The sequence below is a fragment of the Chiloscyllium punctatum genome, chromosome 6, assembly GCF_047496795.1.
Source record: "Chiloscyllium punctatum isolate Juve2018m chromosome 6, sChiPun1.3, whole genome shotgun sequence".
In the NCBI taxonomy this organism is placed as follows: Eukaryota; Metazoa; Chordata; class Chondrichthyes; order Orectolobiformes; family Hemiscylliidae; genus Chiloscyllium; species Chiloscyllium punctatum.
In genome coordinates this window covers 27,474,452-27,488,508 of record NC_092744.1, presented here as the reverse complement: position 1 = coordinate 27,488,508, position 14,057 = coordinate 27,474,452, and the positions used below count along the sequence as shown (strand labels likewise).

The window sequence follows — 14,057 nt, the reverse complement described above, 5'->3', positions numbered from 1 at the left end:
GGAGAAGCAGCTTCCTGCAGTCTTTGTCCATTTAATAATATACAGCTTCTTCATTCATCAAGTTCATAACCTCACATTTCCCCACATTATGTTCCATCTAAGTTTTTGCCCACTCACTTCACCTATCTATATTCCTCTGTTGATTCTTTTTGGCAACCTCATATAGTTTGTCACCTATTTTTGTATCATCCACAATCTTGAAAATAATACATTCAGTCATGAACATTTTGTGTTAATTATTGTGACTCCAGCCATGATCCCTGTGGCATGCTACAAGTTACACATTGCCATACTGAAAATACCCACTTTATCCCAACTTTGGATATTAGTTAGCCAATCCTCTCTCCATGCTAATATACTGCCTCCAACACCTTGGGCTCTTATTTTAAAGATTCTGGATTAGTGGTGCTGGAAGAGCACAGCAGTTCAGGCAGCATCCAAGGAGCTTCGAAATGGACGTTTCGAGCAAAAGCCCTTCATCAGGAATAAAGGCAGTGAGCCTGAAGCGTGGAGAGATAAGCTAGAGGAGAGTGGGGGTGGGGAGCAAGTAGCATAGAGTACAATGAGTGAATGGGGGAGGGGATGAAGGTGAAGGGTCAGGGAGGAGAGGGTGGAGTGGATAGGTGGAAAAGGAGATCGGCAGGTAGGACAAGTCCAGACAAGTCATGGGGACAGTGCTGAGCTGGAAGTTTAGAACTAGGGTGAGGTGGAGGAAGGGGAAATGAGGAAGCTGTTGAAGTCCACGTTGATGCCCTGGGGTTGAAGTGTTCCGAGGCGGAAGATGAGGCGTTCTTCGTCCAGGCGTCTGGTGGTGAGGGAGCGGCAGTGAAGGAACATAGAACCTAGAATCTAGAAGAATACAGTGCAGTACAGGCCCTTTGGCCCTCGATGTTGCGCTGATCCAAGCCCACCTTACCTACGCTAGCCCACTATCCTCCATATGCCTATCCAATGCCTGTTTAAATGCCCATAAAGAGGGAGAGTCCACCACTGCTACTGGCAGGGCATTCCATGAACTCACTACTCGCTGAGTAAAGAATCTACCCCGAACATCTGTCCTATACCTTCCACCCCTTAATTTAAAGCTATGCCCCTTCGTAATAGCTGACTCCATACGTGGAAAATAGGTTCTCATGGTCAACCCTATCTAAACCCCTAATCATTTTGTACACCTCTATCAAGTCACCCCTAAACCTTCTTTTCTCCAATGAAAACAGCCCCAAGTGCCTCAGCCTTTCCTCATACGATCTTCCTACCATACCAGGCAACATCCTGGTAAACCTCCTCTGCACCCGTTCCAGTGCCTCCACATCCTTCCTATAGTATGGCGACCAAAACTGCACACAATACTCCAGATGCGGCCGGCCCAGGACCTCCATGTCCTCTGCAGAGTGGTAGGGGGTGTTGAAATGTTGGGCCACAGGGCAGTGTGGTTGATTGGTGCGGGTGTCCCGGAGATGTTCCCTAAAGCGCTCTGCTAGGAGGCGCCTAGTCTCCCCAATGTAGAGGAGAGCGCATCGGGAGCAACGGATACAATAAATGATATTAGTGGATGTGCAAGTAAAACTTTGGATGTGGAAGGCTCCTTTAGGGCCTTAGATAGAGGTGAGGGAGGAGGTGTGGGCACAAGTTTTACAGCTCCTGCGGTGGCAGGGGAAAGTGCCAGGACGGGAGGGTGGGTTGTAGGGGGGGCGTGGACCTGACCAGGTAGTCACGGAGGGAACGGTCTTTGCGGAAGGTGGAAAGGGGTGGGGAGGGAAATATATCCCTGGTAGTGGGGTCTGTTTGGAGGTGGTGGAAATGTCGGCGGATGAATTGGTTGATGCGAAGGTTTGTAGGGTGGAAGGTGAGCACCAGGGGCGTTCTGTCCTTGTTACGGTTGGAGGGGTGGGGTCTGAGGGCAGAGGTGCGCGATGTAGATGAGATGCGTTGGAGGGCATCTTTAACCACGTGGGAAAGGAAATTGCAGTCTCTAAAGAAGGAGGCCTTCTGGTGTGTTCTGTGGTGGAACTGGTCCTCCTGGGAACAGATCCGGTGGAGGCGGAGGAATTGGAAATACGGGATGGCACTTTTGCAAGAGGTAGGGTGGGAAGTGGTGTAATCCAGGTAGCTGTGGGAGTCGGTGGGTTTGTAAAAGATGTCAGTGTCAAGTCGGTCGTCATTAATGGAGATGGAGAGGTCCAGGAAGGGGGAGGGAGCTGTCAGATTGTCCAGGTAAATTTAAGGTCAGGGTGGAATGTGTTGGTGAAGTTGATGAATTGCTCAACCTCCTCGCGGGAGCACGAGGTGGCGCCAATGCAGTCATCAACGTAGCGGAGGAAGAGGTGGGGAGTGGTGCCGGTGTAATTACGGAAGATCAACTGTTCTACATAGCCAACAAAGAGACAGGCATAGCTGGGGCCCATACTTGTGCCCATGGCTACCTCTTGGGTCTGGAGGAAGTGGGAGCATTCGAAGGAGAAATTGTTAAGGGTGAGGACCAGTTCGGCCAAATGAATGAAAGTGTCGGTAGAAGGGTTCTGTTGGGGACATCTGGAGAGGACAAAACTGAGGGCTTGGAGGCCTGATCATGGCGGATGGAGGTGTAGAGGGATTGGATATCCATGGTGAAGATGAGGCGTTGGGGGCCAGGGAAACGGAAGTCTTGGAGGAGGTGGAGGGCGTGGGTGGTGTCTTGAATGTATGTGGGGAATTCCTGGACTGGGGGGGGATAGGACAGTGTCGAGGTAGGTAGAGATGAGTTCAGTGGGGCAGGAGCATGCTAGTCCAAACACCACCCACGCCCTCCACCTCCTCCAAGACTTCCGTTTCCTCATTTCCAACAGTTTCCTCATTTCCCCTTCCCCACCTCACCCTAGTTCTTAACTTCCAGCTCAGCACTGTTCCCATGACTTGTCTGGACATGTCCTACCTGCCTATCTTCTTTTCCACCTATCCACTCCACCCTCTTCTCCCTGACCTATCACCTTCATCCCCTTCCCCACTCACCCATTGTACTCTATGCTACTCTCTCCCCACCCCCACCCTCCTCGAGCTTATCTCTCCACCCTTCAGTCTCTCTGCCTTTATTCCAGCTGAAGGGTTTTGCCCGAAACGTCGATTTCGAAGCTCCTTGGATGCTGCCTGAACTGCTGTGCTTTTCCAGCACCACTAATCCAGAATTTGGTTTCCAGCATCTGCAGTCATTGTTTTTACCTCTCTTATTTTAAGGAGCCTTACGTCACAGTATGTTATCAAAAGTCTTTTGGAAATCCAAATTTAATGCATCTCCTTCCCCTTTATCTATCTGTGATAATGCTGTTCCTTTAACAAAGTTTTTTTTTAGATTAGATTGTCTACAGTGTGGAAACGTTGTTCTTGGTTTTTTTTTGCAGCAGGTTCATAAATGCAGAGACTCCAGGAAATTTAGGTTTGAAGGGTTTTAGGGCCAGTTTAATTATAGCTAACAGATACTGCCTCAAGAAAAGGCTTTCGATTTTTTTCTAAAAACACTTGTATAGTGAAAGGGGAGTGGCCGGTTTTCCCAGCTCAGCTTTGCTCTGGTTTGGTTTGGTTTCAGCACGCAGTCAGTTGTGAAGCTGCTGGACCCAAATAAGCAGGTCCATGCTGATCTTCTTCCTCACTGACATCTCTCTTGTAAGAACGTGTTGAAATTTTCCTCTTTCTTGCAAAGACGTGTTTACGGGGATTTGGAACAGCATTAAATTGGGATAATCTGGGGTTTTGGATAAGTTGTTCTACATTCTGTTCTCTTTTGTTTGTATTTAATTTGGTAGTCTTGTAAGTAAATTGTTTTGTTTTAAACAAAAGTGGTTGGCCCAGCATCATTCCTGGAATATTCACTTCACACCTGCTTAAAATGACGAGCAAAGTCAAGATCTGGGCTACTTTCTTGAAATGTTTTGAGGGTGTCTGGCCTGATCCATGACATATCTGGCTTGTTAACTTTTCAATGAGCTCTGAGCTTTTTTCTTTTTCTTTCTGAAGTATGCTGACACTACTGCATTATATTATGTATTTTCAAATGCTGTGCTGTTTCATTCTTTATTGTAAATTCTAATCTTTTCCCAATGTACTGTTAAGCTAACTGGCCTGTAATTACTTTTTTTTTTGGTCTCCCTTTTTGAATGTGGGTGTTTCATTGGCAGTTCTCCAGGAGTTTTTCACCATTGAATGATTCTTTATTGAATTGCTACCAGTGCATCTACTATCTCTCGAGCTACGTGCTTTAAACTCCAAGGATGCAACCCATCAGGTCAAGGAGACATATTGGACTTTTGGAGCATTAGTTACCCTGCTACTTTATTTCTAATCATAGTTATTGTGTTTGTTTCCTCTCCTCCTTTTGCCCTTAATTTATTGAATATTTTTGGGATGCTCATGATATCTTCTGTTGTGAAAACTGATGCAAAGTATTAATTCAACTACTCTGCCACTTCCTGGCTCCCCATTACTTTTACGCCAGCCTCATTCTGTAAGGGGCCTGTGTTAACCAGGGTCTCTGTTCCTTTTTATGTATTTATAACAATATTTGTTTTCTTTTTTCTAAGAAGTCCCAAGTAACAAAATGTGCATGCAGGAATATACACAGGAAAGGAGTATATCATTCAGCTCTTGAGCCTTTTCACCATTTCAAACATGACTGATCATCTCACTGCCATTTTCCTGCACTATTCCAACTTCTTTTGATGACTTTAGTCTATAGAAACCAATTAATTTAAGTCTTGAACTTGCTTAACATTGATTTTTCACAGCTCTTTGGGTAGAGAATTCCAAAGATGCATCAGCTTCTGACAGGAGGTTGATTGGCATTGCATTCACACAAATTGTATAGTTAGAAAGATACTTGAACTCTTAGTTATAATTTTGTTTGAATTTTCCTGGACATTTAAGGATGTTTTGGATCTGCAAACTTAAAGGAAGTTAGGCCAAAGGGAGCGATTCAGTTTGGCAGTTTGTGCAAATCAAATTGCAGAGCTGCAAAAACCAACCAAAAGTTCAGTAAAATCATCACTTCATTTCATAATCCTCTAAATATACTGGGCAATTTGGCCCATAAACCCAGCATACCACATTAACAGTTTTTTCCAACAAAGTTGTGCTTATTCTAACCAGTTAATCAATACAGGTTATTACAAGAACAGTATTTACAACAATGTAATCCAAACTGAAATAGTGAAAAACATTTACATTGCCAATATATATATCGAGTAACATTTGCAATAAAACTGAGGCAGTGAGTAACATTTGCTGAGACAGCCCTCCAAGCTCAGACGGCAAATAACATTTGCAGTGACATCCCTTCAGGCTCAGAGAGTAACGTTTACAGTGACAGGCCTCTAGGCTCGGGTAGTGAGTAACATTTAGAGTGACAGCCCTTGAAACTCAGTCAGCAAGTAATGTCTACAGTGACAACACTTGAGGCTCAGACAGTGAGTACTGTTTACAGTGACAGCCCTCCAGGATGCATTGTTGGGTCAGTGAGTAATGTTCACAGTGACAGCCTTCCAGGATATTGTTTACAGTGACAGCCCTCTATGTTTAACTACTGTACATTAGATGAGCAGATTCCTGTATTGGTAAATGAAATAACTGTTGGAATAAAGTACTGTAAATATTAAAATACAGTGTAAAAATGCAGTGTTTTACTTTCTGGAAGTCTGTTGTGTCCCCAGGTCCAGGGGCTGGTTAGACAATAGGTGCAGGAGTAGGCCATTCAGCCCTTCGAGCCTGCACCGCCATTCAATATGATCATGGCTGATCATCCTCAATCAGTATCCTGTTCCTGCCTTATCGCCATAACCCTTGATTCCATTATCTTTGAGAGCTCTATCCAACTCTTTCTTAAATGAATCCAGAGACTGGGCCTCCACTGCCCTCTGGGGCAGAGCATTCCACACAGCCACCACTCTCTGGGTAAAGAAGTTTCTCGTCATCTCTCCTAAATGGTCTACCCCATATTTTTAAGCTGTCCTCTGGTTCGGCACTCACCCATCAGCGGAAACATGTTTCCTGCTGCCAGAGTGTCCAATCCTTTCATAATCTTTTATGTCTCAATCAGATCCCCCCCTCAGTCTTCTAAACTCAAGGGTATACAAGCCCAGTCGCTTTAGTCTTTCAGTGTAAGGTAATCCTGCCATTCCAGGAATTGACCTAGTGAACCTGCACTGCACTCCCTCAATAGCCAGAATGTCTTTCCTCAAATTTGGAGACCAGAAGTACTCCAGGTGCGGTCTCACCAGGGCCCTGTACAGCTGCAGAAGCACCTCTTTGCTTCTATACTCAATTCCTCTTGTTATGAAGACCAGCATGTTATTAGCCTTCTTCACTACCTGCTGTACCTGCATGCTTGCCTTCATTGACTGATGTACAAGAATACCCAGATCTCTCTGTACTGCCCCTTTTACCTAAATTGATTCCATTGAGGTAGTAATCTGCCTTCCTGTTCTTGCCACCAAAGTGGATAACCATACATTTATCAACATTAAACTGCATCTGCCATGCATCTGCCCACCCACCTAACTTGTCCAGGTCACCCTGTGATCTCCTAACGTCCTCATCACATTTCACCCTGCCACCCAGCTTTGTATCATCAACAAATTTGCTAATGTTATTGCTGATACCATCTTCTATATCATTAACATATATTGTAAAAAGCTGCGGTTTTAGCACGGATCCCTGCGGTACCCCACTGGTCACTGCCTGCCATTCTGAAATGGAGCCGTTTATCACTACCATTTGTTTCCTATCAGCCAACCAATTTTCAATCCAATCTAGTACTTTGCCTCCAATACCATGTGCCCTAATTTTACTCACTAACCTGTGTGGGATTTTATCAAAAGCTTTCTGAAAGCCCAGGTACACTAGATTTACTGGATCTCGCTCGTCCATCTTCAGAGTTACATCCTCAAAAAAGTCAAGATTAGTCAAGCATGATTTCCCCTTCATAAATCCATGTTGACTCTGACCTATCCTGTTGCTACTATCCAGATGTGCCGTAATTTCTTCCTTTATAATAGACTCCAGCATCTTTCCCAGCACTGAGGTCAGACTAACTGGTCTATAATTTCCTGCTTTCTCTCTCCCATTCTTTCTTAAAAAGTGGTATAATATTAGCCACCCTCCAATCCTCAGGAACCGACCCAGAATCTATCAAACTCTGGAAAATAATCACCAACGTATCCACGATTTCCCGAGCCACCTCCTTCAGTACCCTGGGATGTAGACCATCAGGCCCCGGAGACTTATCAACCTTCAGACCTAACAGTCTCTCCAACACCAAATCCTGGCAAATATAAATTCCCGTAAGTTCAGGTCCTTCAGCCACTGTTACCTCAGGGAGATTGCTTGTGTCTTCCCCAGTGAACACAGATCTGAAATACCCATTTAATTCTTCTGCCATTTCTTTGTTCCCCATAATATATTTCCCTGTTTCTGTCTTCAAGGGCCCAATATTAGTCCTAACCATTTTTTTGCTTTGCACATACCTAAAAAAGCTTTTACTATCCTCCTTTATATTATTGGCCCGTTTACCTTCGTACCTCATTTTTCCTCTGCGTATTTCCTTCTTAGTAATCCTCTGTTGTTCTTTAAAAGCTTCCCAGTCCTCAGTTTTCCCACTTATCTTTGCTGTGTTATACTTTTTCTCTTTTAACCTTATATGCTTCTTATCTTCCCTTGTCAGCCATGGCTGCCCATGCCTCCTCTTGGGATCTTTCTTTCTTTTTAGGAATGAACTGATCCTGCAACTTCTGCATTATACAAAGAAATATCCGCCATTATTCCTCCACAGTCATCCCTGCTAAGGTATTGCACCACTGAACTTTGGCCAGCTCCTCCCTCAAAGCTCCATAGTTCCCTTTATTCAACAGAAGTACTGTCACTTCCGAATGTTCCCTCTCCCCCCTCAAATTGCTGACTGAAGCTTATTGTATTATGGTCACTACTTCCCAATGGCTCCTCCATTTTGAGGTCTCTGACCAATTCTGGTTCGTTACACAATACCAGATCCAGAATTCCTTCTGAGGGGATAAATATTGTCTGACGTGCTGCCTATCTGGTGAGGGTAGCTAGGAGTTTTCTGCTGTAGATCTCAGTGGTGTGACAACAGAAGAAACTACAAGTTGAAAGGTTTTGCCTAGCCTCCAGTCTGAGAGGGGGAGAGGATGCGCCAAAATGGCATCAATTGATTCATGTAATAAACTGTGTAAGCAGTGTTATAACAAATCGTGCAATGCTGTGCAAGATTTCTGGTCCTAATTATTTATCAACATTAAAGTGAAACGGTGTGAAACAGTGACTTTGAAAGCAGGCAATCAGAAAATACCAGAGAAAGGTCTTATTCATCTCCCAGTCTGTGTCTTTCTGTGAATCTTTCAACGAAATTCCATCTTATTGCAAAACGTTGAAATAATGTTAGATTTTGGAGCCAAAAGAGAAAATTTCAGCAAGTCTGGCAACATCTGGAAGGAGAGAAAAGAGCTGACATTTAGAGTCTAATTGACCCTTAGATTTTGGAGAATTTCTTTGATTTAAAGTCATGATTTTTTAAAAAAATTTAGTCATTTGGCCCATCCCCAAGTTTGATTAATAGTCAGTAGTTTGGGAAAGGAGATGTGCCTAGCTTCAGTATATTTGAATAATGTAGTTTGTGCTTCACTGAGAATTTAATGTTCTATGTGCCACTTGTTTGGATTTTGCAGATCTGCCACTAGTCTGATGGATCTGAGATCATGGATGGAATTTACCAGTTGCATCCATGGCAAATTGATATCAATTAGGAATGCCATGGCAAGGAGCCTACATCATAGCAGAGACCTGTGGTCATAACCACCAAGTAAATTGGCTGTTTATTCAGAATTCCTACAATCCTTAGATTTTCAGCTATTCCATGAATGTAAAGCTAAATGTGTTTGCAGTTGCCCCATAACAAAATCCTTTTCCTTTGTAACAGAAGCAAGTCTCTCTTTCTGGCAAGTCAGGGCATGTCAACCTTTCTATCTCATTCTCATGTTTTGCTGTGCCCTGTTATTTGTTGTTGAGTAGGTTTTACTTCTGATCCCTGACAAAATTTGATAGAACCAGATCGTTGAAATTATATACAAGGCTGTATGCTAGACCTTCACCATATAACAGTGGAAATGCTCCAGAAATGCATTTCTGTACTATATGAGCAATTTAAAACCTCATTGGATAATTTTGCCATTGCACATCAGTGGTCAGATATTTTAAAAAAAAAACCTAAACCATTTCATATCCTTAACATCTGCCCAACCTCTTCTCTAGGTATTGTTAGGCTAATGCAGAATTATTGAATTCTCTTATTTAACCTTGAGCTACTCTTTTGATTCAATATCCTCTCTGCTACACTTCCACAAGTATAACAACTGCCTCACCCTATTTTACCCTTTTTGGTGCTAAAGATTTCCGCTGCTAATCTGTTTGTCCAAAACTCTACCTACCTATATGCTCCCCTTCAAACTCGAGGCCTCCTCCTTACACCATCGCTCCAGCCATGCATTCATCTGCTCTATCCTTCTATTCCTGTATCCACTACTGTGTGGCACTGAGTGATCCTGAACTTGCTACCTTTTGGAGTTCTGCTTTTCAACCTCTTCCCTAACTCTCTGAACTCTCTTCCTTGCAAGATCTTGGTGTTCTCAATTCTTGTGTTTGGACTCTGTTCATGATCTCTGAATATTTTCCATAGCCCAGAAACAGTTTGCAAGTGAGGTGCACCCACAAGGAATTGCCTCACCACTCTGCTTACTGCAGTTGTTTTATCTGGTGGCCACCTATTCCCTCTTGGCTTGTAATTCCCTAAGCTGCAGAGTGACCATCTCCTCCTAAAACCTGTTATTCATGAGCCCCTTGAATGTACCATTTTGTCCATTGCTGCCACTTGAGCTGTAGGCTCTGAAGCTTAAGTTGCTCCAACCAGTGGCATCTCCTGTGCCTATGGTTATTTGGACTACCAGGAGTATCTAGGATCTCTTGCATGGTACAGGTCTGAGTTTCCCAGACATTCCTTAACTCAGAGTTGGACCCTTGCATTTATTTTAACCTTATTCTGACTTCCAAGCCTGCAACCACTCCCATCAGGTACAGAGAACACCGAACGGAGTATTCACCACGAAGGTTTACAGGAAAACCACACACACCGACCAAGTCCTAAACTATGAAAGCAACCACCCCAACACACACAAACAAAGTTGCATCAGGACACTATTCAAAAGGGCCACAACACACTGCAGTACACCAGAACTGCAAAAAGAGGAAGAGGAACACCTATACCAGGTATTCACCAAAAACGGTTACCCTCGCAATTTCATCAACAGATGCCCAAGGGAGAGACAACGGAACGAGGACATGCCGCAACCCAAAGAACTAGCCACACTACCATACATCAGGAGCATTTCTGAACTGACAGCCAGACTACTGCGACCACTAGGACTCATAACAGCACACAAACCAACAGCCACTCTCCGACAACAACTCACCAGAACGAAGGACTCGGTACCCAACATGAGCAAAACTAATGTAGTGTACAAGATCCCATGCAAGGACTGCACAAAACACTACATCGGACAAACAGGAAGACAGCTAACGATCCGTATACACGAACACCAACTAGCCACGAAACGACACGACCAGCTATCCTTAGTAGCCACACACACAGATGACAAGCAACATGAATTCGACTGGGACAACACCACCATTATAGGGCAAGCCAAACAGAGAACAGCCAGGGAATTCCTAGAGGCATGGCACTCATCCACAAACTCTATCAACAAACACATCGACCTGGACCCAATATACCGGCCACTACAGCGGACAGCTCGAACTGACAACTGGAAGCAGCAGAGACGGGCCACTACAAATGCCAGAGGAAACAGCGCAGAAGCGCTTCACAGGAGGCTCCCAAGCACTGAGGATGTCACCTAGACAGGGGACGAAACGTTTGCAAGACAAATTCCCAGCTTGGTGAACAGAACCACAACAACCACTCCCATCTGGAATGGCAGCAGATACATGGGCACACCAAGTTTACCAAACCCCACACAATCATAACTTGAAAATATATTGCCGTTCCTTAACTGTCACTGGGTCAAAATTCTGGAATTGCTTCCCTAAAGGCATTATGGATCAACCTAGAGTAAGTGGACTACTGTTCAAGAAGGCAGCTCACCATCACCTTCTCAAGGGCAACTAGGGACAGGCAATAAGTGCTGACCAGCCAGAGGCACCTATCCCACGAATGAATTAAAACAGATGTATAGGCTTGAAAAAGCCTATTAGATTAGATTCCCTACAGTGTGAAAACAGGCCCTTCAGCCCAACCAGTCCACACTGATCCTCCGAAGAGTAACCCACCCCCCTCTGACTTATGCACCTATCACTATGGGCAATTTAGCATGGCCAATTCACCTGACCTGCCCATCTTTGGACAGTGCATCCCTCTGGAGGAAACCCACGCAGATACTGGGAGAATGTGCAAACTCCACACAGTCGCCCAAGGCTGAAATTGAACCTGGGACCCTGGTGCTGTGAGGCAGCAGTGCTCATTACTGAGCCACCGTACCGCCCTTATTGTTGTTTCTGTCCATCAAATAACCAGATCCTCTCAATTATATTAAACAAAGAAATTTAATTTTGAAGTTCTGAGATGCTCATTATCATTATGTAAAGACAGAGGGTATTCTCTGTATTCGTAAGGGTCAGGCTATTCTGGAGAATTATGTATTCCAGTGTGACACTACAGGAGTTGTATTGAGAACCACAGCAAAATTACATATGAAAAATTGTGACCTGTATGGAGCAAAGGTATAGTTTAATGCCACATCTTCAGAACTACAAAAATACTGGAATGGGATGATAATCTCTTGACTTTTAATTTTATGGATTTTTTTTGAGAAATGACATGCCAGAATGTCTAATTTTAAGCATGATGGAAGAACATGGTAAGGGGTAAATGTAGGGGTATGGATGGGTTGAGCTTCGTCGGGTCGGTGTGGACTTGTTAGGCCGAAGGGCCTGTTTCCACACTAAGTAATCTAATCTAATCTTAAGGTGTAGTTACTGTTTTCACATAAATCTATGTTGGGTTCATAAGAAATGAGGAATTACCCACTTAATCTGCTGTGACTCATCCCTTGATTTTTTTTTTTGAAACCCTTCTGTTGGGTGTGGAAGGTCTGTCAGCTTCTGGCACTTCTCCAGACTCATTGCTCCTTTTCATCTTACCTCTGCTGCTGCTGTCTCACAAGGGTCCGCTGCTGGTTTGTATGCTTCTGAGATACTTTGCTCTCACTGTTCCTTTTAACCTCTTTGCCTCTGCTTCCAAGTCCCATACCTGCTTCTGGGACCTCTGCACGTTTGCTGCCGAGTTCCACACTGGTCTGTTGCCTGTCAGCCGCTGGAACCTCTCTGCTCTCCCTGTACTGTAAATGTCATGGACCTGACAATTTACTGCCAATAGTACTGAAGACTTGTGCTACTGAATGAGCTGCATATCTCGCAAAGCTGTTCCAGTATAACAATAACTCTGGCATTTACCATTCAAAGTGAAAAGTTCCTCCGATTTTGCTAGTGCACACAAATCACAACAATTCCCACCTAGCTAATTATTACCCATGAGTCTCCATGCATGTGACATCAAACAACTATATCAAAATTAGAGTTAATGGAAATTGGGAGGAAAACCTCTGTGCTGGCTGTACTCACACCTAGAACCAGATTAAATATAATGTGGAAAAATGTGAAGTTTTCCCACTTTGTTCGGAAGAACAAATGTGCAAAGTATTTCTTAAATGATAAGGATTAGAAAGTACAAATGTACAAAGGGACCTAGGTGGTCTGATTAATACGTTACAGAAGAATAACCTGCCAGTGCAGCAAACTGTTCTGGAGGCTAACAGTATAGTCTTTATTGTAAGAGGATTTGAATGCAGGAGTAGTGAAGTCTTGTTTCAATTGTATATGAACTTGGTTAGACCAGTCTTGGAATGATGTGTACAGGTTTGGTCAGTTTATCTCTGCAAAGACAATATTATCTTTTAAAGGAGTGCAATGAAGATTTGGCAGACTTGTCCCTGGACAACAGGTAGCTTTATGAAGAGAGATTGGGCAAACTGGACCTGTGCTGTCTACAATTTTGAAAAATGAAGTTCATTGCAACTAGCAAAATACTTAAAGGACAGACAGTAGATGAGAATAAGATGTTTCCCAAAATTAAGGAGTCTAGACCAGGGTGCACATTTTAAAATTAAGGAGCCGAATGCCATTTGAAATTCTTTTTGCTTAGATTGTTGTAAACCTTAAGAATTCTCTACCACCAAGGACCGTGGAAGCTCGGTCTAGGAGTATGTTTAAAGTAGAGATTGATAAATTTATGAATACAAATGGAGTGCAGGATTATAGGGATTGGGTAAGTAAAAAGCATTGAAGTGTTCAATCAGCTATGATAATTGAATAGTAGGGCAGGCTCAACAGGCTGAATGGCATTCTCTTGTTCCTATATTTAAAACCATGGAAGATTGTTGTACTTGTTGGAAATCTGTCATTGCAACATCAGGAATTTACTAAGTCGCTCTGGGTAGTGTCCTAAGCCCAGTCATTTTCTGTAGATGTATCATTGATCTTCCTTTCATTATAATGTCAGAAATGGGGATGTTCATTGATTGTATAAAGTTCTGCATCATTCTCAATGGGTGAGCTACTGAAGCAGTTCGTGTCTAAATATATTTCAATTATCTCATTCCTGTTCTAAATTCTTTGAAGAGAAAATATTCTCCCTGCATCTGTCAAGACCACTTAGGATCTTGAATGTTTCAACCAAGTTGCCTCTTACTTAAGTCACCTGCAGCAGGTGGTAATGTCCTGTCCTGTCTTTCCTCCTAAGACCTCTTATTTGAGCTATTATCTTGGTAAGCCTGCTCTGAAACATGTCTAATACATTTGCATCCTTCCTGAAATAAGGTGATTACTGAGAATTTTTATGTAGCTTTAAGTAGTCTTATGGCATTTTCACAACTTGGTGCCGTCAACAAATTAGCATC

General features: G+C 43.4%; 1 protein-coding gene and 1 long non-coding RNA gene across 2 annotated transcripts in view; one reads left to right on the top strand and one right to left on the bottom strand.

The window, feature by feature from the left end:
- The window catches only part of LOC140478800 (tumor protein 63-like), a 300,795-nt gene that overhangs the window by 121,690 nt on the left and 165,048 nt on the right, over positions 1 to 14,057 (top strand).
- LOC140478801 (uncharacterized) overlaps positions 1 to 14,057 on the bottom strand; it is a 216,297-nt gene that overhangs the window by 190,507 nt on the left and 11,733 nt on the right. The gene's annotated exons all lie outside the window — the stretch shown is intronic.